The sequence below is a fragment of the Lissotriton helveticus genome, chromosome 3_1 (assembly GCF_964261635.1).
Source record: "Lissotriton helveticus chromosome 3_1, aLisHel1.1, whole genome shotgun sequence".
In the NCBI taxonomy this organism is placed as follows: Eukaryota; Metazoa; Chordata; class Amphibia; order Caudata; family Salamandridae; genus Lissotriton; species Lissotriton helveticus.
Genome location: NC_136061.1, coordinates 702160459 through 702184633, shown reverse-complemented (window position 1 = coordinate 702184633; position 24175 = coordinate 702160459). Strand labels below are relative to the sequence as shown.

Genomic DNA, 24175 nt, shown 5'->3' with positions numbered 1-24175 from the left:
CCGATATTTTTAAATTGCTTTTAGTGAAAATACCTTTTGTGTGCCTGATCTCCTCTGCTCACTAGTAACTCCAGCTACTTCCGCCCCTACCCCGGTCCACCAAGGGCTTGCCTGATTGCTGTGGAGGGTAGGGCGGCCAATCGCTACTCACGACGCTGGGAGGGTGGAGTCAGGGGTCAGCGTGTCAGTCACTTAAGGAGATGCACTTTCGGACGCGAAGCGGACGCGCGCAGCGGGCATGCAGCTGGCACGCCAAAGGCGTGCCAAAGGTAAGCCCGTCTGCGCCCATCCGCGCCTGTGCCGTGACCAGTGCCGAGGCATGCTGCTCGTGGCCCCCGAACTTGGCGAACCTGCTGGTCGAGGTCTCAATTATTAGCTTTGAGGCCTGAGACCGGTTGTGGCACCACCAAGTGCAACCCTTCCCGGCTGCTCACCAAGCAGTTTGTGTGCAATGACTGCTCCTTCTCTCTCGCCCCTCGACCAGATGGCCTTCGAGAATGTAGCAAAGAGGAACCACACCAAGAACAGCCTAGAGAGATAAAAGCCTTACTCCTTAACTGCCGGTTTCTCCCATGGCACGCGGGCGACATTTGGCGTTCCCTATCGTCTCGTTCCTGGGACTTGATGTTCCTGACCGAGATACTTCAAACCCAGATATTACCCTGGCGATTCCCCCGGACTACCACTTTGTCGGGATCAGTCGGCCAGGCACAAAAGTGGGAGGAGGGATCGCCATAATATTGCGGTCACAATGGAAGATAACTTCCAGGAAACTAGCAAACACTGGCCCTATGGAAGCTATGTACTTCAGTATTTCAGACTCAACGCATCTGATCCTTGCGGGAGCACTGATTTACAACCCTCCAGGCACACAGCCTTCTTATCTCAGGGAGTTATTAGTGACCCGAGCAGACTTATCCCTGAAACACCCCCATTTTACCATCTTAGGCGATTTTGACTTACATGTTGATGATATGTTTTGCTCAAAAGCGAGATCCCTGGTGGAAACTCTAGCTGGCATAAATCTGGACCAGAAAGTACACGGTCCCACTCACAATGCGGGTCACACCCTGGACCTTATATTCACGAATCTGCCTGCCCTCATTATCTTGCCGTCGCTTCCCCTGACCTGGTCGGGCCACTTTTTAATCCCTTTTAACCTGACTATCCCCCCCCTCTGGCCACTGACAGGAGGACAGAGAACCTTGGGAGAAAGTGGCATAAAGTTACCTGTGACACGCTCGAACCCACGCTGGCCAACCTGAATTGGCAACCTTCGGACGACTTGAACGCCGATGTTAAGAAGTTCAATATTTACCTTTCCACAACTATAGACACCATTGCCCCCTTACAACCCCTTTCATCGGCCCGAACAAAACCCTCCGCCCCCTGGTTCTCTCCGACTCTGCGTGAAGAAAGAAGCAAATATAAGAAGCTCTAACGTCTATGGCGACTCACCTATGACCCTTCTGCTAAGGTCATTTACAGAGCTGCCCTAAAAAAATTACACAAACTCAAACAGGCCACCATGAAAGAATATTTTGCCAACAAAATTAACGCTGCAGACAATTCGGCCAAAACACTATATCAAATTGTGAAGGACTTTACAAAACCAACAGCCCTAACTCGCCGTGCAAAACCCAGTCAAGAACTTTGTGATGGCCTCTCCGACTTTTTCCATAATAAAATGATTGACATTTTCTCCTCCTTTAATCCTGCTGAGAGGTCCAATAATGGGAACCTACCCCAGTACTCTACCCCCTCTAGCGAAAAGATGTTCTGTGCCTTCAAAGCAATCCAACTGGACACTGCCCTACTGAAAATGCAGCGGTGTAAATCAGGTTCACCTCTTGACCCGGTTCCTGCCCAGGTGTTTACTACCCTGGCTCCAGTTATCATTCAACCGCTAATTGCAATACGGAATTCCTCCCTTTCCTCTGGCCACTTCCCTTCAGTATGGTAACAGGCCATGCTGATCCCCATCCTAAAAAAAGGCAGAGGCTGATTTGTCAGTATACAGTAATTATCGGCCCATATCGCTCCTCCCCAAACCAGCCAAGATATTGGAAAAAGTCGTGCAAGAACAGCTAGCCGACTATTTGGAGTGCAGAAATCTCCTCCATGATTCGCAATCTGGATTTAGATCCGGGTACAGTACGTAGACAGAGCTATTAGCGGTTACAGAGACAATTAGGGAGAGCGTGGACAGAGGCGAGGTAGCCATGTTGGTGCTCCTCGATCTGTCCGCGGCTTTCGATACCGTCTCTCACTCCGTACTGCTGGATAGATTCCATAATATAGCGATATGAGACACTCAATGGTCCTGGATAAAATCATTCCTAACTGACAGAACGCAACAGGTGTGGTGTCGACCCTATATGTCCAAAGATAAAAAAAACCTTAGCTGTGGAGTCCCTCAGTGGTCGGCTCTCAGCCCCCTTTTCTTTAATGTTTATCTGTCACCTTTGGCGAAGGTAATAGAGACCTTTGGAGTCAGAGTGGTCTCCTATATTGATGATACACAGCTAATGTTTTCTTTCATAGACCACTCTGACAACGGACTCATCAAAGCTTGCCTCTCTAACATTGTATCATGGATGACTTCTAATACCCTGAAGTTAAACACTGACAAAACCGAGGTGCTGTTCTTGAACCAAAAATCTTCATTGCTGCCATCTACGTGGTGGCCGCCCGAGCTGAACCCTCCCCCGTCTCCTGTTAAAGCTGCTCGAAATCTGGGCTTTCAAATTGACAATGAGTTATCATGCAAAACCCAAATCCATAAAGTCACCTCTGCCTGCTTTGGCAAATTGCACATGATAAAAAAGATCTCCCCCTACCTGTCCATGGATTCTATGAAGACTATCGTGCATGCCCTCATCACCTCCCATCTGGACTATTCTAATAGCCTATATGTGGGTGCTCCAGCGTACCTCCTACATCGGTTACAGATTGTTCAGAATGCTGCGGCCAGGCTGATATGTAACATCCCCTACCGCCACTCTATCTCCCCTCACTTAAAGAACCTTCACTGGCTCCCGATATCTTCCCGCATCCTGTTTAAAGCCCTGGTTCTGACTTTCAGGGCTCTGAATGGGAAGGGACCAGGGTATCTCAGACGTAGACTGAAACTAGTCCATTCATCTCGAGCTCTCAGATCCAACCACCTCCGTCTCCTGCTCCCTCCCCGCTTCCATCGATCAAGAAAAGGAGGCAGAGCTTTTGCGGTGGTCACTGCAAAGCTATGGAATTCCCTTCCATTAAACCTCCGTGTGATCGAATCAGAATCTCAGTTCAGAGGCAAACTGAACACATGGCTGTTCTCCAGCTACTAGCTTCCTATGGTCTCTGCCATGCTGTCCTCAGCGCCGGGAAATCCCCGTCGGGGGTAGCCGCGCGCTTAATAAATTTCATAAATAAATAATAAATAAATGCAAGTGACACTGCAGGACGATTAGCATGGCTGCAGTCCAATAATCATGACATGGTGCACGCCATGACACTGAGGTGGCTGAGTGTGGACCACATCCGTAAAGGAGCAGGTCACACTCTGACACCCACGTGCACCAACAACCCCTGACATCATCCCCCTTATGTCCATGTTCCTCATGTTGTGGGACTTGAGTCAAAGAGTGTATCTCTGCATCAGGGTGGTTCATATTTGACCACAAATAACACCCGAAATGTCATATTTGACCCCAAATGACACCCTGTTGTATTTTTCTGAACACCAATGACAGCCTTCATGTCATGTTTTTGTACATATGTGATACGCTGATGAGTGGGATTACGTACGACATTTGACACCCTGAAATGGCATTTTGAATACGTGACACCCTAAACAGCCTCTCTGTACAGAGGTGACATACCCACCATCTATTTGCTATTCGTGAGATTGTTAGCACTTAATGTTGCACTTACACTTGTCAGAGTGATGTACTAATGCAGAGGACTGACATGCACACAGGGAATGTGTGTTGCAATAAATATATTTGCACATGCTGCTCATGTGGTCATTTTGTACTGTTCCATGATTGCTAAGGACAGTCAGGATGTGACGTGCTTATGCAAAGAAATTGTTAATGATTGTGTTCCTTCAGGCTATTCCTGGTGCAGCTGCAGTGGGGTGTGGTCCACCAGCCTCATCTTCTTCATCGTCCGGTGCATCTGGCACTTGGATCCATGGGGCATTGGTGCGTACACATATGTTGTGCAATACACAACATGCAATGATCGTCTTGCACACTATTTCTGGGCTGTACAGGAGTCTTCCACCTATGATGTCCAGGCACCTGAAATGTGACTTTAACACGCTCAACAACGCCCCTGGCGAGTTTGTGGGCCACTTGTACTGTCTCTGGGCCGGGGTGTTCGGGGCTCGGAGGTGTGTCATCATCCATGGGCAGAGTGCATATCCTTGATCACCTGTGAGAGGTAAGTGAGATTAGTGTAAATTGGTGGATCTGCATGCTGTGTTGGCAGACTTACAAGTTTTGTGGCGTGTGATTTGTGCGACTTTGGGATTGATGTTTGCCATGTATTGCTTCTGGCAAATGTGTGGGATCAATGTATATTACGTAGCCTCCCAGCTGCTCCTCCCTTCCCCCAAGCCTATTTACTTGTGTGTGCTAAGCGGTTGCATCACTTGCACTTCTACGGCACACCATTGTCATGCCTGTCTGCTCTTGTCCGCAAGCCTGACAACAACACTGTAATGTTGGCCGTTGAAGGTGTGCGGCCACGTATGTGCAGGCCTATGATAAGGATAGGGCGGACACAGATATAGAGTGCAGGCCTGGCTGAACTCGTACTGCGATTGAGGCTAAGCCTTTAGCTTATGCTGCAGCAATGACCTGATATCATCAGAAGCGGTCGCTCCTCACGCTGCTCCCTGCCCTGCATGCCCATTTGGTATCGTAGCGCTCACTGCCAGACTACTGCCTGCTTGCTCGCCTTGCCACCCCAACTGCTATTGCCTGATTGATGATTAGAATATTATCGTAGCGCTAGATCGCCATAGTGCGTTTTAACAATCTGCTCAACTGTGCTGTGCTGCCTTGTTTATTTCCTGATTGCTGATTAGAATATTATCATAGCGCTAGTCTGCCAAAGTGCGCTTTTAAGGTTCTGCTCTATTGTGCTGTGCTGCCTGTATTTTTGATTTGTGCCTGATTGTGCTGGTTCCACTGCCATTCGCATCACGTTTAATATAATTGTGCCCCAATCCTGTTTCGATTTTGGCTTGCTGCCATTTTGTTGTTGTTGGTGTGCCTCCCTGCCCGGCTCTCCACCCCGCCCCCGCCTCCCAGCTGCTCCTTCCTTGCCCCTCCCCCACCACCATCCATATATGACAGATGCCTTTGCGCGCAGTGTTCTAGCGCAGCGGACGCGCCCTATGCGCGCCGAAGGCGCGCCAAAGGTAAGCCCGTCTATGCCCGTCCGTGCCTGGACTGCGCCCAGCGCCAGACCCCCTGCCCCCCGCAACTCCCACTCCACCCGCATAACATACGACGCCGCAACCCTCTCAGCCCTTAACCCCGGCCGAATCCCAAACTGCTACCAACCCGCCCCAGGACACACCCATGGAACCTTCACCTGCCTCTACTGCAAGTTCGACTGCATCAGGACCCGCACCAACTCCACAAAGCCCAAACAGAGCCCCGACAACAACCACCTGAAGTGCTTCCTGCTCAACACCCGCTCGGTCCACAGACACGCCATTGAGCTCTGGAACCTTCTCGACACCACATCTCCGGACGTCGCCTTCCTTACAGAGACATGGATGAACGCCTCATCAGCGCCCGACATCGCCATAGCCATCCCGGACGGCTACAAGATCATCCGGAAGGACCGCACCAACCAAACAGGAGGAGGCATTGCCATCGTCCATAAAAACACCATCCGCATCACGACCAACTCCGATGATATCTTCACTACCGCCGAACACCTTCACTTCCAGATCCACACCGACCCCAAGACCACACTCAGAGGCACCCTCATCTACAGACCACCAGGACCCCGTACACAATTCAGCGAAGACATCACTGACTTCATCAGCCCACATGCCCTCCCCTCCGAGAACTACATCTTACTGGGAGACCTCAACTTTCACCTGGAAAAGAAAAACTACTGCAATACCACCAACCTTCTGGACAACCTGGCCAATCTCGGACTCACACAACTTGTTGACACCCCCACCCACCTTGCCGGTCACACGCTCGACCCTATCTTCACCTCCAGCAAGCACATCTCCTTCGACCACACCACAGCTCTCCACTGGACGGACCACAGATGCGTTCACTTCAACTACAAAAAGACCACGACCCACAATCCCCCACAACCTATTCCCCGAAGAAACTGGAACAAAATTACCACCAACCAGCTCTTCACATCGCTTCACCAAAACCCTCCTGCCAAATCATCGGACCCAAACGAAGCAGCCTTAAACATCACACATTGGATCACCCACTGCGCCGACGAACTAGTACCCTTGAAAAACCAACAAATCAAGCAGGGTAGCAAAAAAGCCCCCTGGTTCAACGACGACCTTAAGAAATCCAAGAAGCTCTGTCGTACCCTCGAGAAAGCCTGGAGAAAAAACCCAACCACTGACAACCTGGCCTCCTTCAAGAACACCACACGCAAACACCACCAACTCATCCGATCCACCAAGAAATCAGCACTCAAAGACCGGCTTGACAACAACGCCCAAAACAGCAAGGAACTATTCAACATCGTCAAAGAATTCACCAACCCCACCGCCTGCACCAACGACATCACTCACTCCCAAGACCTCTGCGACGCTCTATCCTCATTCTTCCACAACAAAATCGCCGACATACACAACAGCTTCAAAAACCAGTCCGAAGATCAGCCCTCTTCACCCAACCCCAAAAAAAAAACGCACTCCAACAACCTTTACGCCTGGAACCCAATCACCACCGAAGACACCATCCGCCTGATGAACTCCATCCACTCAGGATCGCCAACCGACCCATGCCCCCACCACATTTTCAACAAAGCAGACTCGCTCATCGCACCCCATCTCCGCGATGTCATCAACTGTTCCTTCAACTCCGCTACCTTCCCAGAAAGCTGGAAACATGCCGAACTCAGCGCCCTCCTGAAGAAACCCACAGCAGACCCCACTGAACTTAAGAACTACCACCCCATCTCGCTCCTCCCATTCCCTGCCAAAGTCATTGAGAAAGCCGTCAACAGTCAGCTCGCCGCCTTCCTTGAATCCAACAAATCCCTCGACCCCTCACAGTCCGGCTTCCGAGCCAAACACAGCACCGAAACCGCCCTCATCGCAGCAACAGACGACATTCGCACTCTACTGGACAACGGAGAAACAGCCGCCCTCATCCTACTTGACCTCTCCGCAGCCTTCGACACAGTCTCTCATAGCACCCTCATACAACGCCTCAGCATCGTCGGAATACAAGGAAAAGCATTGGACTGGATCATCTCGTTTCTCGCTGGAAGAACCCAGAGAGTCCGCCTTCCCCCTTTCAGATCAGAGGCCACCGAAGTCATCTGCGGCGTACCACAAGAATCATCAAACAGTCCCACCCTCTTCAACGTATACATGAGCCCCCTCGCATCCATCGCGCGCCAACACAATCTCAACATCATCTCCTACGCAGACGACACCCAGCTGATCCTCTCTCTCACCAAAGACCCAAACACCGCCAAAACCAACTTACACGAAGGAATGAAAGAAGTAGCCGAATGGATGAAGAACAGCCGTCTAAAACTGAACTCGGACAAAATGGAAGTCCTCATCTTAGGTTCATCCCCCTCTGCCTGGGACGACTCTTGGTGGCCACCGGCCCTGGGAACCGCACCCATTCCTACGGATCACGCACGTAACCTGGGCTTCATCCTGGACTCCTCCCTCTCGATGACCAGACAAGCCAACGCCGTCTCTTCATCCTGCTTCAACATCCTACGCATGCTCAAAAAAGTCTTCCGTTGGATCCCCTCAGAAACAAGAAAGACGGTCACCCACGCACTGGTCACAAGCCGACTGGACTACGGAAACACCCTTTACGCCGGAACCACAGCCAAACTACAGAAAAAAACTCCAACGCATCCAAAACGCCTCAGCCAGACTCATACTGGATATCCCTCGTCAAGCTCACATTTCCGATCACCTGAAAGACCTCCACTGGCTCCCCATCAACAAGAGAATTACGTTTCGTCTCCTCACCCACGCACACAAAGCCCTCTACGACCTAGGACCCGAATGCCTCAACATGCGACTGTCCTTCTACACCCCCACCCGCCAACTACGATCGTCCAATCAAGCCCTCGCAGCAATTCCGCGCCCCACAGATCCACCATGGGGGGCAGATCCTTCTCCTACTTAGCGGCCAAGACCTGGAATTCTCTCCCCACCCACCTCCGCCTTAATCAGAACCACCTCTGCTTCAGAAAGCAACTAAAAACTTGGATATTCGATAAGTAAAAGCACCCCCTCCCCAAGCGCCTTGAGACCCTCTGGGTGAGTAGTGCGCTATATAAATCTCTGAACTTGAACTTGAACTTGAAGATACACACAACAGTTGGCATGTATGAGGTAAGACCCAGAGCGGTCTTGCGCTCCTTTATTTATCCATTCGGCGAGCCCGCCCTCCGAGTGCATGCTACATTGCAACATTGTCGATTTAGGGCCAGTTGGCACCGACACTACAACAGAGACACACCCCATAATTACTTTTGTGGCCAGTCCGGAACTGAACCATGCCCAGAGCCCAGAACTGAACCACGCCTAAAGCCCCAGGCCATTTCTTCACACTCCTCACATGCCCACCAGTGGGTTGCCGCCGCGCCACTGGGATTACTTGTGCTTCGGAGTATATCTCCAGACGTTCCACCCAGGCTTTCCAGCGACCTGCCTGGGACGGGGTGGCTGCGTGACTGTGAAGGGCTCCAGTGGCGTTACAGAGGACATGCTGTTGGCTGCTGGAGGCGGACTTGTGGGGTAGCCCACACAGGACGATGACTTGTGGTGCACAGAGGTAGTGGCATCTGAGGACTGCGTCCGGCACGGGCCTACCGCCACGTGGCGATGATTTGCGGTGCACTGAGGTAGGCCCACCTGAAGAGCTGAGAGGGTGTGCAGCCTGCAATGATGCAGTAGGTCTGGAGGTCCGGACTGGAAAGGATTTGTTTGAGACCTGCTGGACCGCAGTCTAGGCCGGAGGGAGCATTCAGCACACACAGAACTTCGCGGTGCGGTGCCGCAGAGTGAGCTGGTGGCCTGTTGTGTGGAAGACAGTGATTGGCTGAGGAGGCTGCCAAGCTCGCGGGCCTCGGGCTTGGAGATTGCACCGGCACGTGGTGGGCCCTCTTGGAGAAACGCTGGAGGTGGCAGGTGAGCGGTGAGGCCTGGGTGCACAGGGGTGAGCAATCACTGCTGAGGCTGGACAGATCTGGGGACCAGCGGGCTGGGGTGCAGCAGGCACACAGCATCACGCAGGCACCACCGGTCACGGTGGCAGCCTCGTGGTAGGATGTGGGGCACAGACATGGCAGACACGCCCCTGCAGGTGATGATGAGATGTGTGCCGGGTGGTGTGTGACATAGTCACCTCGTTGCCAGTGTAGATGTGTCCGTAAAAGGTGGTCGGCCACGTGTGTGTAGGCCTATGGTCAGGATATGGTGAACACAGAGACACACGTAGTAGTTACTTTGGTGGCCATCCAGGAAGTGAACCATGCCCAGAGCCCCGGGCTATTTATTCACACTCCTACGCTGGACTGGTGTACGCCGGCCCAGCCCACTACACTTATGCGTACGGGGGGGCAACATAGCTAAATGCCATAGTCTTCCCCACTGCCTGAGGTAACATGGTTTGCGTCCACTGTCCACAACACTACAAACACCAGCAGTATATGTCCACATGGATATGTCTCTGCGCTGCATACTCAAGACTGTCCAGCACATCATCACCACACTTGGCAATGTGTATATTCTTATTCATGGGTTCATTGCCTCCTTCGCACATTCTTGGTTTCCACCTCTCCCCACATTCTGCAATTCTGTGACAGAGGGGCTATGCCTTTGTGGATGGTTTGTCTACATGTCTGGCCCCTGTTACCACAGTTACTTGTGGTGTTGTGTCTGGTAGGTGGGCATGTTAGTTGACATGTTGTATGTGATTTTGTTACATGTGCATTCCCACAGTTGTGAGTTGTAGGATTGTGGAGTTGAGGTGTGTGGTGTGTTCCGTTGGTACTTACCAATGAGCAGTGCATTTCCATAGGTGTCATCCTGATAGCGCTGGTTGATGTGGACTGTCGGAAGATGTAGGAATCATGCACACTGCCTGGGAAGTTGACAACGACATTGGTGAACAGTCCCCGCTGGTCCACTGTTGCCTGCACATTGATTAAATGCATGTGCTTTCTGTTGTGGTAATTGTGTGCAGTGTCTGCAGGGGGCACAGGGGGCACAAGTATGACATGTGTGCAGTCAATTGCCCCCAACATGTGCGGGAAGTCAGCTATGGAGTAGAAGCCTTGCTAGGTCTCCAGCATTACCTGCCCAGTGTGGGGGAAGTAAAGGTGCTGGGGTATCAAGCTGATGATGGCATCCAAGACATGTTGTGAGGAACTTTGATAGGGCTGGCTGTGAGAATCCTCTGACTCTGACATTTGTTGGTTGGAAGGTACCAGAGGCCAACAAGTGCAGCACAGCCAGCAGCTTTGTCTGCGGGGGGATGTTGGTTGTCTGCTGTGTTGGTACCGTCAGCCTATGGGCAATGTGGGTCAGGATGCGGATGATGGTTGTCCTTTTGAGTCTGTAGTGGGCAATGACATTCTCTGGCCTTTAGTTTATGAGGCTGGTGCATTTTTGGAAGGTCTGCTGTCTTGCTCTGCGCTGCCTCAGTGGCAGTCCGGGGCGGGGTGGTCCTGGGGGGGTGGTTCGGGAGTGGTCCTAGGGGTGGTGGCGGTGGGAGTTGTGGCCCTCTTTGGTCTCCAAGCTGCATGATTAGTAGCTCCATGGCATCTGTTGGTCTTCATATGTGGCTCTGGGCTGGGCTCCCTTTATACTGCAGGTTTTCGTCCTACTTAAGACCAGAAAACCGAAGGTCTTAAGTCCCTGGTGCTAATGTCTCTTATCGCCTGTTTTTGGACCGCATCATCGATCTGGCTGGTCGTTGAGAATATCGCGAAGTGGTGTTATCGTGAGTTTTTGGACGGGAATGTCTACTCTGCTTATGATTAGCGTTAGTTGTCGCTGTCAGCCTTGGTGATGTTTTTAGCGGCAGCTATCACAGGTAAACTGACGATGTCGGCTGTTAGCGCAGGCTTGTGAATAGGGCGATTAATCTATCACCACTTTTGTGGGGGGAAAGTGCCGCTAAATCAGCAATGAGTCCTTGAGAATATGCCCCTCAGATTCGTGGATGTTCCTTTGATGGCCATGGTCACTATGCATGGTTTAACTCAATGCGTATAGCTGATTTTTGTTATGTGTTAGGTGAGCCATAAGGCATCACTACAGGCCAGGCCTTCAGGTTTATGGATAATGCTTTGATGGCGATGTGGCTTTGCACAACCAAAGACCATCCATACCCCTTGTTATTTTCATGGTGTAGGTCAGACATTCATAGGCATAGGCTTGTGGGTGTTCATTTGGCGGCTATTTTATGCCCTAGATTTTGGTCTTGTATCTACTTACAAGTACATGAAATCATTAACTAAAAAGAGCATTATCAACAAGGAATGATTGATAAGACCTAATGATGGGCATCGCAAATCTATTCAATGAAATTGGTTTAACTTGTGTAATCGAAGAGGGTTTGAAAATCTGAACAACCACTAAAAGAACAGATTTCAAGCACAAAAATAATGCAACTATGTTTGACTACATTATGATGATCAATTGTCTCTATTTGATGACTGAAATACAAATCTATTATATTCATTTTTGTGGATAATATGTATTTCTTCCACTTGGTCTCTTATGATAAGATTAACCCATAAACAGATGAAATTATTATCAATAATTCCTGGCAAAACTATTTTCTATTTGTACGCTATCACACTTCTTCTTGGGAATACAGGGTACTCCAGTTTTTGATGAAACATATATGGTGGTAAAAAAGTGTACCAATAACTTTAAAGCAGCACTCTGTAGAAGAGCAGACTATACAAAATGAACAGACCTCAGTAGAAATAAAATCACGCTTTTAACTGTCACCTTGGAAACTGCTGTACAAACGAAGGTTTTTCACTACTGCAAGGCCTATCTCTCCCATTGAGTTACATAAGGAGTGCCTTAAAACATCTTTTAAGTGAAATTTCCAATAGGGAAAAGATAAACATTTTATGTTTGGTGTCTCTGGACTCACAATTTAAAATCCCAAATTATGGTGAAGTTGGATTTTAAGTTTCCAGTCGGAAAATTCCACTTTATAGAAAGCTGAATTTTCTTAGTTTAGGTATTCTGTGCCTCTGCTTGTTTCTAAATACACATCTGGGTTGGGTGACAGCTAGGCTTTGTGCCTCTAGACAGGCACACAGAAAGGGAGGTGATGGTGCATCATCAGGCTGATGGATCTTCCTGAGATAGATTAAGAGGGTGGAGCTGACACTTGCACCTGAATAGGGGTGTGCCTGTCCCCACATAAAGAGCTCCATAATCCCCCATAGTGCGTCTGGAGCCAAGGAAGAAAGGGCAGGGACTTTGTGGTGTTCAAAGGCCCCTTTGAAGTCTCCATACTTGAAAGGCAAAAATTGGTATAAATACTGGACCGCTGACAGTTCATTTTTGGGACCTGAGGAGATTCTGCCAGGAAAAAGAGCTGCTGTGCTGCAGGAGGGACTGCCACTTTGCCAACTGCTTTGTTGTGTTGACCTGCTCATTTCTGGATGTCTTCAGGACTCCTGACTCGGGAGATCTGTTCTCCAAAGGTGACTGGGGAAGTGACACATACCATTCTTGAAGTTGGTATGATTGGTTTACTTTCTTCCAATGATCTTCTCTCCTCTGTATCAATTCTGGACAGAGCATCTGCTTTTCCATTTTGAGTTCCCGGTCTGAAGGTGATCACGAAATCATATTCCGCAAAATACAGTGACCATCTCAGCTGTCTTGGCGTTAAGGTTTTGGCTGATTTCAGAAACTTTATAGGGTATATTATCAAGGGGGTTTATCTCCGCTTTTTTGGCTTTAAAAGCCAAGAAAGCGGAGATAAAATGATCTCCCTATTACCTAGCTGTCGCTAACACCAGTTAGCGACAGCTAGTAGGAGATAGCGACCATCTTGGGCCCCACTTTGCATGTCAGAGAAATTTATCACTAATGACACGCAAAGTGGGCGTGCCAAGATGTTAGCGACTGGAAACAGTCGCTAACATCGCTATCTCCTATTACCAACTTTTGAAGATATTCGCGCTAAGCGCGAATATCTCTAAAAGCTAACACCTGCCCTGAGCAGTTCTTAGCCATGTTATCCAATGGGAGGTGGATAACATGGCTAAGAGCATTAGCTCGGTAATGCCTGAATATCGCTGACTTTCCAGCGATATTCATGCATTGCGGCCGATTTTTATCGCATTTGCGATAAACCTTGATAATACCAAGGTTTATCTGCGATAAAAATCGCCGCAGGTCGGCGATACATTTTTGTCTCTAACCAAGCAATAGTGATAATTATCGCTATTGCTTGGTAATATGCCCCTAGATTTCAAGGATCTGTAAAGACTGTCACTTGATGTCTAGCCCCCACTAAGTAGTGACTCCTCTCCTTGAAGGCGTCCTTTATCGCCACCAATTATTTTTCTGTAATCGTGTCATTTTGTTCTGCAGATGTTAATTTCCTTGATCTGTAAGCTATTGGGTGTAGTTGGCCAGTTTCTCTGTGTCTTTGGGATAAGAATCCTCCTATAGCCTGATCGGAGGGGTCTGTCTCCACATAAAATGGTTCCGATGGATCGGCATTTAGAAGTTCTGGGGCTGAAGTAAAACTTCCTTTTAGCAAATTAAAAGCCTTCTCGGCTTCTTCAGTCCATTCGAACTTAACCCCTTTTCGTAGTAACTTGGTGAGAGGCAGGATTTTCTTGGAGAATTCATCGATAAATCTCCTGTAAAAGCTTGCAAAACCAATAAAGCTCTGCACTTCTTTCACACTGGTGGGAGATTTCCAATTGACCTCTGCCTGGATTTTACGTTGATCCATATTCATACCAGTTGGAGAAAGGACAAATCCTAAAAATTCTACTTTGGAAACGCCAAAGGCACATTTCTCCAACTTTAGAAATAGTTGATTCTCTCTGAGTTTTTGCAAGACTTCTCTCACTTGCTCCTTGTGTTTCTGAGTATCATCAGAGTATATCAGGATGTCGTCAATGTAGACGATTGCGCATTGATCGATAAATTCTCTCAGTATGTCATTGATAAAATGTTGGAAGGCTGCCGGGGCGTTACACAGGCCATATGGCATGACCTGATATTCTAATAGCCCAAACCTCGTCCTGAAGGCCGTCTTCCATTCATCGCCCTCCTTCATTCTGATTAAATGGTAGGCACCCCTGAGATCTAACTTGGTGTGAATCCTTGCATTCTTTACCTGGTCTAATAAAACTGAAATGAGGGGAAGTGGATAGCGATTCTTTTTTGTAATCTTGTTTATTGCGCGATAATCTATGCAGGTTCTTTTAATCATCCTCCTTTTTCGGCTCAAAAAACAGGGGCGAAGATACTAGAGACTTGGACGGTCGAATGAAGCCATTTGCTAAATACTTATCTAAGTATTCCTTTAAATGTTGATGTTCCTTTTCAGTCAGGGGGTAGACTCTACTGCAGGGTAAATTCGTGCCAGGCTCCAATTCTATAGTACAGTCGTAGGTCCGATGTGGAGGTAATTGTTCAGCCTCTTTTTCACTGAATACATCTTCAAAGTCTTGGTATTCTTGGGGTATTTCTTGCGGGTTGATAACGCACACCGATACACCCATCATACACAACAAATGAGCAGGGTTAGATTTATAGTCTGCTTCCTTTCTTCCAACACAGTTTTCTTTACAGTAATTTGAATCCATTGCTATCGTTCTGGCACTCCAATCAATGGTGGAATTGTGTTCCGTCAACCATGGTAACCCTAATATGAGCTGGAATTGTGGTGCATCAATTAAATTAAACTGAATAACTTCTTCGTGTCCTTCGCTGGATTTCATCAATAAGGGTTCTGTGTGACTTGCAATTGGTCCAGACGAAACGTTTGTGCCGTCTACAGCTCGTACTGGTTCACTTTTAACCACTTGGATGCTAAGCACCTTGATGAACTTCAATGTAATTTCCATTGAAATCAATGGAAACTCCATGACGAGCTGAGCTCGTCATGAGCGTCGAAGGAGTTAAGCTTTGGTATGGCCTTCAAACCTACTTTTGCTGAAAACTTTAGGTCACAGAAGTTTCCAGTGGCTCCGGAATCCACCATTACTGGCACATCCGTAAGTGTTGTTTGTCGGAATTTAATCATCATAGGCAGAACCAAATGGGGTGAAGAGGACTGAAGCGTATTCGCCAACTGATGTTCTTTTGGAGTTGAGTCTTGATTAGCATCCACCGGTCCAACTCCTTCTACAGGTGGTGCTGCGAGTTTTCCTTTGGCTTGAATGAGGTTTTTGTTTTTTTCGGACAACCTCTCACAAAGTGTCCGGTCGAACCACAATACATACATAAATTTCCAGCTCTTCTTTTTTCCTTCTCTTCTTTAGTCAAAGGCCCTCTTATGGCACCAATTCGTATCGGCTCTGGGTTTGTTGGCCCTTCTACTGTTCGATTATAATCTGACCGGGCTCTATCAAATCTGGGCACAATGGGTCTTTGGTCCTTTCTTCTTTCGCCTTTTCTTTCTCCCTGACGAAAGTCTATCTCTAAAACCAGATCTACCAATTCTGATATCTCAGTGGGTCGGTTAGGTATCTGTGCTAGTACATCCTTTAATTCGTCTCGTAATCCACGATAGAAGACCGCAGCCCTCTTGCTCTCCGGCCAATTTGTCTTCACAACCAGTTTATTGAATTAGGCTAAATAGGCTACCAAGTCCCGATTGCCTTGTCGCAATTCAAGTAATTCATTGTCTACAGCTTGCGAAATTCTCCTTCTGTCGAAAATTCTGAGAAATTCCTTCTTAAACTCATCATAATTCTGTAGGATGGGATCGTCGCTAGTGACTAAGGGCATTGACCATGCAGCTGCGTCACCACTCAGGTAAGAAAGAGCAAAAGCAACCTGTGACTGCGCATCTGGGAAAATAGAAGGGCGACACATAAAGTGGAGGGAACATTGTGTAAGGAAAATTTGTGCTTTCTGAGGGTCCCAACTAAAACGCTCGGGAGGGGCCAATGGAATTACTGGGGACAAGGAATGGATAACTTGTGTAGTTAGTCTGTTTGAGCCCAAAGCCGAAGTTCCTAAACCCTCCCTTCCTGCACTGAAAGGTTGCCCCATCCTTTGCGCCAATTCTGCGGTTTCTTTTCTTGATTTTATCACTTCTTGTTGAAGGTTTTGGTTTTCCTCCCTGTCGGCTATCAGTTCTTTTTGAATGGCCTCTAGAACCAGGCCCAAGGTCTGTAGATTTATTCCTTCTGCCATCCTGTTCGGGTGCAATTAAATAATGTGGGCACTTCACTCTGTCAAGGTGACTATAAGTGAACTCTTACCACGGCTTGCACAGGAACAGGTAGTTGCCTTTTTCCCAACTCCACCTCCAAGATACCGAGAGTCCGTTATATTAAACTTGACCCTCAAGGACCTCTGAGGGGGAAGGGGGAATGGATAAAATAACAAACAAAGAAGAGACTGCTCTGGAATATTCTTTCTCGGATTCCTAGGTCTCGTCTGCAACTTGACGGATCTTTAGGAATCCTAATGCATTAAGAGAAAAAAGTCATCAACACCTTTCTATTCGTTATCTCTTTTCCCTAAACTATACTATCTAGTTCTTACCTAACATTCCAGAGATAAGCGCTACTCTTCTGTCTCTTTCTTCTTATGCTTGTCTCTAGAAACTATATCTGTAAAATATATATATATAAGTATGTTAACCTTGCTTTGCCCTGTGTTTCTTTTCTATCTGTTTATTTTCTCAACTTTTTCTACTCATACCTTCTCTAAAGAACGCTTTCTAGTAGTAATTTAATCTAGGCTCTTATTGTCTTGACTCTTCTCATGTGTTTCTTCTTCTTGACTTGCAGGCATATACTAGATGTTGACCTGCCACTTGGGTAAGTATTATTCCTAATCTTAATTATCTCTGTAAATTCTCTTGGTCAGTTACGCTCTTGTTGTTTACCCAAATACTCTTCTTGTTCACAAGCAATTTCAACAGTTTTTAACTTATCTGAATTGTCTTTTCTTCTTCAGGAAGCTGAAGACGCCGACTTCGAACTGACAATGTTGATAGCCGAAGTCCTGACTGAAACGGAAGACTTGAACTCAATATCCTTGGTAATCTTCCACTCGCTCTGCTGCTCGAAAATGGGGAGATAGGGACACGGAGAATAGGGGAAGGAAAAGGTCCAAACTAGAAGCAGACTCGAATTTGGGAAAAACGCGACGCTATGGTCAAAAAGGGGACAGGACAAAAACACGAATGTCTCTTCAAAGAACTCTGGTGAAGTGCGCACTTTCGTTAGCGCTCGAGCTTCACCAGCTGTCCGTAAGCACAGAGAAGGCAACAACTAGACCGCCGACTCGTCTTCCGAGTCAGCGGCCATCTTGGAATTCCACTCGCGAGTGAGCAGGCGCCAGCGGCGGTTCCGAGATGTATTTCCTTTGCTTGAGCAGCTATTCATAGTTCCCAGCGTACAAGCGTAATGCCTTGGCCTCCTTAGGATTCTGGTAGGTCTGACACATTGTCATTTTTATCCTGTCTAGTGCGACCAGCAAATAACATGATAAACGCGAATGGGTCTTCAGCATTGTATTTGCAGATATACTTAAGTATTCACAACATGAGCTCCACTAATAGGATTGTTGTCATTTTGGTCTTGTTTTGATCAGAAAAGCGTAATTGAACTTTCTTACTCAGTGTGAAGTTTTTCTGTGGTATTTTCACTGTGTTACTGTATATAGGGTGTGCACAAAGACTTTACACATTACCTTTTATGTTAAGCCTGACTGCTCTGTGCCAAGTTACCAGAGGGTAAACAGAGGCTGATTTAAGTGTGTGACTGACTTACCCTGACTTGGATTGTGGTCCTTAATTGGGCAGGGGCAATACCCCTGTCAACTTGGGACTCGGGGCCTTATTTATGAGGCTGTGCGTTACTTTTACTCTGCCGGTGCGTCACTTTTTGTGACGCACCAGCGGCGTAAAAATGTGCCTTGTTGCACCATATTTACAAGTGACGCATCTAGGTAGATGCGTCACTTTGTAAACCCCTGCGCAGCATTATACCTGTGCCAGGTATAATGTATGCAAGGGGGGGCGTTTTGACGCAAGAAAGGGTCATCACTGCGCCACTTCTAGGACGCAAATGCATCAATATCTTACGCCTTCCTCACAGCAGGCGTAAGACTGACGCAGGCCCTTTCAAATGGGGCTTGCCCCATGTGAAAGGACAATTTGCTGGAGTTGGGTCACTTTTGTGACACACTCCAGCAATGCGTCACTTTTGCTCCATACAGATACGTCAGAAATACTGACGTATCTGTAACTCCTTGCGACATGATGCGTCATACAGTAAATATGATGCATCAATCATGTCGCAAGGAGGGCGCACTGAGAAGTGACGCATCGCTGCTTTCACGAAGCAATGTGTCACTTTTCATAAATGAGGCCCCCAGTTTCTAACATGGTGTAATTTAGTGTAATAAATGTTACTCGGAGGGGGACGCGGACTCTGGGACACATGCCGTGAGGGTAATGGCCAGTTCCACCTACCTGTCCTTGGCAAGCAGATCACCATCTATTCCCCCTCTGTGCCGTGAGGGCAACGGCGGCAGCTCCTTCCATGCCGGACCGGGCGACAGCGGGAAACTACACATCCCAGCTGCCCCGGGGCCCGGCGCTCCACCAGTGACGTCAGCTGCGCGCCCTGAGGCGCTACAAAGTGCGAGGAGCAACGAGAGTGCCTGGGGGACGCAGACTCTGGGACACACGCCGTGAGGGCAACGGCCAGTGCCACCTACCTGTCCTTGGCAAGCAGATCACCAACTATTCCCCCTCTGTGCCGTGAGGGCAACGGCGGCAGCTCCTTCCACGCCAGACCGGGAGACAGCGGGAAACTACACATCGCAGCTGCCCCGGGGCCCGGTGCTCCACCAGTGATGTCAGCTTCACGCCCGGAGGCGCTACAAAGTGCGAGGAGCGACGAGAGTGCCTGGGGGACGCGGACTCTGGGACACACGCCGTGAGGGCAACGGCCAGTTCCACCTACCTGTCCTTGGCAAGCAGATCACCATCTATTCCCCCTCTGTGCCGTGAGGGCAACGGCGGCAGCTCCTTCCACGCCGGACCAGGCGACAGCGGGAAACTACACATCCCAGCTGCCCCAGGGCCCGGCGCTCCACCAGTGACGTCAGCTTCGCGCCCGGAGGCGCTGCAAAGTGCGAGGAGCGCCTCCCACTCCCCGCTGGACGAGCGTGGAACGTGCCGGGCGAAGCCCGGGCAAAGGGCTGGCTGTCTGTGGCCGTCCGGGGGTGGACGAGGCAGGGCAGGGGCCCGCTCTAACTCCTTATATACCAGACATGCTGTTGGCCTGACCCAACCCGTGGAACTTGCACCACAAAAGAGGGCTGAGGGTGTTCTCTCTTAAGATCTGGACTGAGGTTAGTAATATTTTGTATTGAGCCCCCAGAAACCACTGCCAGTTCTACTCTGTTTGCTACTACAGCCTATATAAAAAAGAGGTATGGGGAAACGCAAATCCATGGAGGGGGGGTGGGGATGGTAACCCCCCGAAGCACCAAAAGGGAAGGAAAACTAAGAAAGGGTCTAGTCATGCCGCTGTAAATTGTGTCATCGATCGAATTGATAATCTTGTGGAAGGTTGCAGGGAGAGTCTTGTAGCCGGTCTAGGCCACACTAATGTTGAGGCCTCAGGAGATGAGAGTGGAGCTCAATCAAGACCAGTAAATAATGCTAGTGATCCCTCCCTAATACCTGCCATGTTTCGGGCAAAAAGAAGAGTTAAAGATGGAAGCATTAATGAAAGCAATAGCTGGCCAACTACAACGGGGGAGGCTCATTGTCACGTGGGTCATGACGTGCCCCCTAAAGTTCTGACTGAGAAATGTTTATCTCCCTCTGTTCCTTCGATATCCTCTGGTAACAGATATGCAGTTTTGGCTGATATTCATGATGAGTCCCCCATTAGACAAATGATGCAGGTAGAAGGGGCTGAAGGGGCATGTACTTCCACTGCGACACCTAATTCAAATTCCAGCAGGGGTAAAATAGCATCTGATGAAGTTAATACTTTAACTAATCTAGTTATCCTTTTACGTGATGAAATTGAATCACTAAAATCACTAATTATAAACTTAACAACTTTGGTTAATGTCATGCCAGAGGGAGGAACAAATAATCTTTCCAACATGATAACCACTACACGAAACTTCTTCCAGACAAAACCAAGCATAGTAAATAAGGCACATCAAACACAAGTAAGGGATAATCACACAGATCCACCTTTGGTACCTGCTATTGATATTAGCAAAAATGGTTGCATTACTGGGAAAGCTCCTACCAGTGGGCCATCAACACCAAGATGTAGAGTAACGGGCACTGACTTGGAACCAAGTCAGAAGCCTGGCACTTCGGTAGGGGGGAGAAATACTATACCCAGGGTACTTGAGAGTACGAAAAGATCAGATGACAATGCCTCTAGGAAAACGGGGATTACCCACGTCAATAGCGCCAATTGCCCAAATAAAATATATATGACTAATGTCCCTAAGCTGGATAAAGTGACAAGTGGAAGTAGAGAGTACCCAGATTCCCTAATTAATAAAGCTATCCACTGGCTGCGCCACGTCAGAGGCTGCCGCTCCGTGAATAGGGAAGATATTCTGGAGGCAAAAAGACTAAGCGTCCCTCATGCTAAATATGACTCTATTGAGTTAACCCTGAAATCAGCGCTTCTTGCTGAAAATCTCTTTGCATTGGAGTTTAGAACTAGCGCACCGGCACACTCACTGATCCAGCTAAGGAAATCTTGTTCTCCACCCCTGGAGCGTTCTCTTCACACACTGAGCAGTGTGGGTAGGCGAAACGGTTCCGGGTTGGATAATAACGATTGACATACACCAAACCTAAGTCAAGGCATTAGTGGCAACTTGGCGGCCTCCTGTGAGGAGAAAACTACAGGGATAATAGTGACAGCCGGAAGGGTAACTATGTGTGTTGACTACCCTCCTAATATTAATAGGAAGATAAGTCTATATAGTGGGGAGAATCCTTTGACTTATTTAAACCTGGAAACCACAAGTGAGGCAGAGTTGGTGCCATGTAGTATCCCTTCCATTGCCACTCCTATAAGAATAATTGACAGCAACAGGGTTGGTGTGGGTAAATTAGTCTCATGGAACATTGCCGGGTTGCGTTCCAAACAGCAGTTTAATGATTGGTTAACATTTGTTAACGAATTTGACGTGTGCACCTTCCAGGAGACTTGGCTGTGTGAGCCTCATTTTGTCCATGGTAATTTGAATTACTTGTCCCGGCAATAACGGGCCCTAAGGGGCGACCTATGGGTGGCTTAGTCATATGGTCCGGCAGAGTTTATCACTCAACATCAAGGTGGTGGCCAACAGAAGCAAAGACATCCAACTCATTAGAGCCGACCTTGGTCCCTTGCGACGGCTTGATATTTACAATGTTTACGCTAGGGGTAACAAGGGAGGGAGGTCAGAAGTTTTAGCGGCTCTGGATTCCCTCCTAGAAACTCACTCTGCAGATAATAACATTGTGATAGCTGGTGACTTCAATTGAACCTTTGAGCCTCTGGCTACCTACGATGAGTCTCCTGGGGACGAGGAGGATAGGCAATGGAGTGTCCCCAAACTGGATTTGAAACCTGTTACCCGTTGGTCTGAGGATGTTATCTGTATAAATGCAATCTGCTATGAAAGGGGTGTAAGGGCATTAAATTGGAGGACTGAAAGTGACAAATCAGGGGCAAATACCTGTGACAATGGGCGTCATAGTAGCAGAATTGATTATGTCCTCTGTAGCTTGAAATTATGGAAACTGGTTGGTGATATGGAGGTCAAATGGAGAATTGAAAGTGACCATAACCCGCTGTGTGTAGAGCACAAATGGTGGATATCCGAACATGTGGAACCGAACCTCGATGCGGGAAGCCCTGCTACAGTTGTCCCTACAAATGATTTGCGTAGGCTAAAATGGGTGCATGTTATGGCTAATCAGGAGGTTATGGATGGCATTGGGGCAGAGGCTGATAAAGCCATAATGGCGATTGAGCAAATGAACCTAGATGATCCAGGCTCGGATGATGTAACCATAATCCATGATAGCCTCTTTTCAGGTATTAGGGATCACTTTCTGAAACCTGTAAAGGGGAACAATGGTCCATCTCCCAAGCCGGCTAAGTGGCATAATGCTGAATGTAGGCACACTAGATTCTCCCTAGGCTCAGCCATCAAGGGGAGGCAATTAGAGACCATACGTATTGCCAGAAAGGAATACAGGAAATATATAGTAAACGCCAAGAAAGCGTGGGACGAGCTTCATTGGCAAGATTTAAAGGAGACCAGTGATAGAAAAGATTCAAAGCCATTCTGGAATATTGTAAAGTGGGGTTGGGGAGGTGTATCTGACCCTCCTAGTAATAATGTATCACAGGAGGACTGGGTACATTATTTCAAACCCCAGTACGCCCAAAATCAGCCTGATTATTTGATGGTTGGTTTCAGGCCTGCCTACTATAAAGGAAATTCTTTCAGCATTAACGAAGTAAAAACGTCTCTCGGTACAGTGGCTAGTGGTAGAGCACCAGGCTTAGATGGTGTACCGGCGGACGTCTTTATTAATGATAAAGAGCGCTGGAGCAAGTACATTGTTCTCTTCGCCAATGCAGTAGCTCAGGGTGCAGCTGTCCCGATATCATGGCAGGGCGCAGTTATAATCCCTGTATTTAAGAAAGGAGAAAAATCGCAGCCTGGAAACTACAGGCCCATAAGCTTAATTGATACCATCCAAAAGGTGGTTGGTAGGATGGTTGTCAATAGGCTTCTTGATTGGGCCGAGGAGAACAATGCTCTGTCACCCTTTCAGGCGGGGTTCCGTAAGTTTACCAGCACGGTGGATCAGGTCTTCCGCTTTACTCTACTCCAATGGAAGACTGTGCTACTGGGCAAGGGCAGCCTGTACGCGGCATTTGTCGATTTGCGGGCTGCCTTTGACCTTGTCCCTAGGTCTCAGTTGTGGCTGGTTCTGAAGAACCTGGGCCTTCCCGTAGAACTGCTGACAATGTTGATGAGGCTTCACGAAGCACATTTTTGCTAAGATACAGTGGGGAGGGCAAGGATTGGTCACCTCAGATTTCCCGGTGCAGCGGGGAGTCCGCCAAGGGTGCACGATGGCTCCCACGCTTTTTACATTGTACATTAATGGTGTTGTAGCCTGCATGCTTTCTGCAAATGTGGATGCTCCTTCCCTGTCTGGCATTAAGACACCAATTTTAATGTTTGCAGATGATACTCTGATTTTATCGAAGACCCCGAGTGGTCTGCAGCATGCCCTATCCATTTTTGATCAATTTTGTGGGGAGCACGGCTTAGAAGTTAATGTGGCCAAAACAAAGCTCATGGTTTTTAACCCTCACCATAGTTTTAAAAATAAACTTACCATGAATGGTCGCCCTCTGGAGGTGGTTAATGCTTTTACGTACCTGGGGATTCATGTGACAAAGGATCTTAGATGGTCTCATCACATAGACACTGCAGTATTAAGGCACAGGCAAACAGTAGGAGCTCTTTCCACAGAGCATAGAAAATCCTTAACCAAACCAATAAAGCCAGTGCTTTAGGTGTATGAGGCTAAAGCCCTCAGCTCAGTGCTTTACGGCGCTGAACTGTGGGGTTTTGAGAAATTACAGCCACTCCAAACTTCGGAAAACAAGTTTCTCCGTCTTATTACTGGTCTTCCCAAAAGTACTCCCCTGCTCCCACTAAGTACGATCT

The 24175-nt window shown here is 48.2% G+C and overlaps 1 long non-coding RNA gene across 1 annotated transcript in view; it reads left to right on the top strand.

Annotated features, from left to right (window-relative positions):
* LOC144824725 (uncharacterized) overlaps positions 1–17473 on the top strand; it is a 127293-nt gene extending 109820 nt beyond the window's left edge. The window contains exons 2-3 of the long non-coding RNA XR_013609080.1: positions 17221–17250; positions 17390–17473. This is a non-coding gene — a long non-coding RNA (uncharacterized LOC144824725). The remainder of the gene's footprint in view (positions 1–17220; positions 17251–17389) is intronic.
* Positions 17474–24175: the final 6702 nt, after the last annotated feature.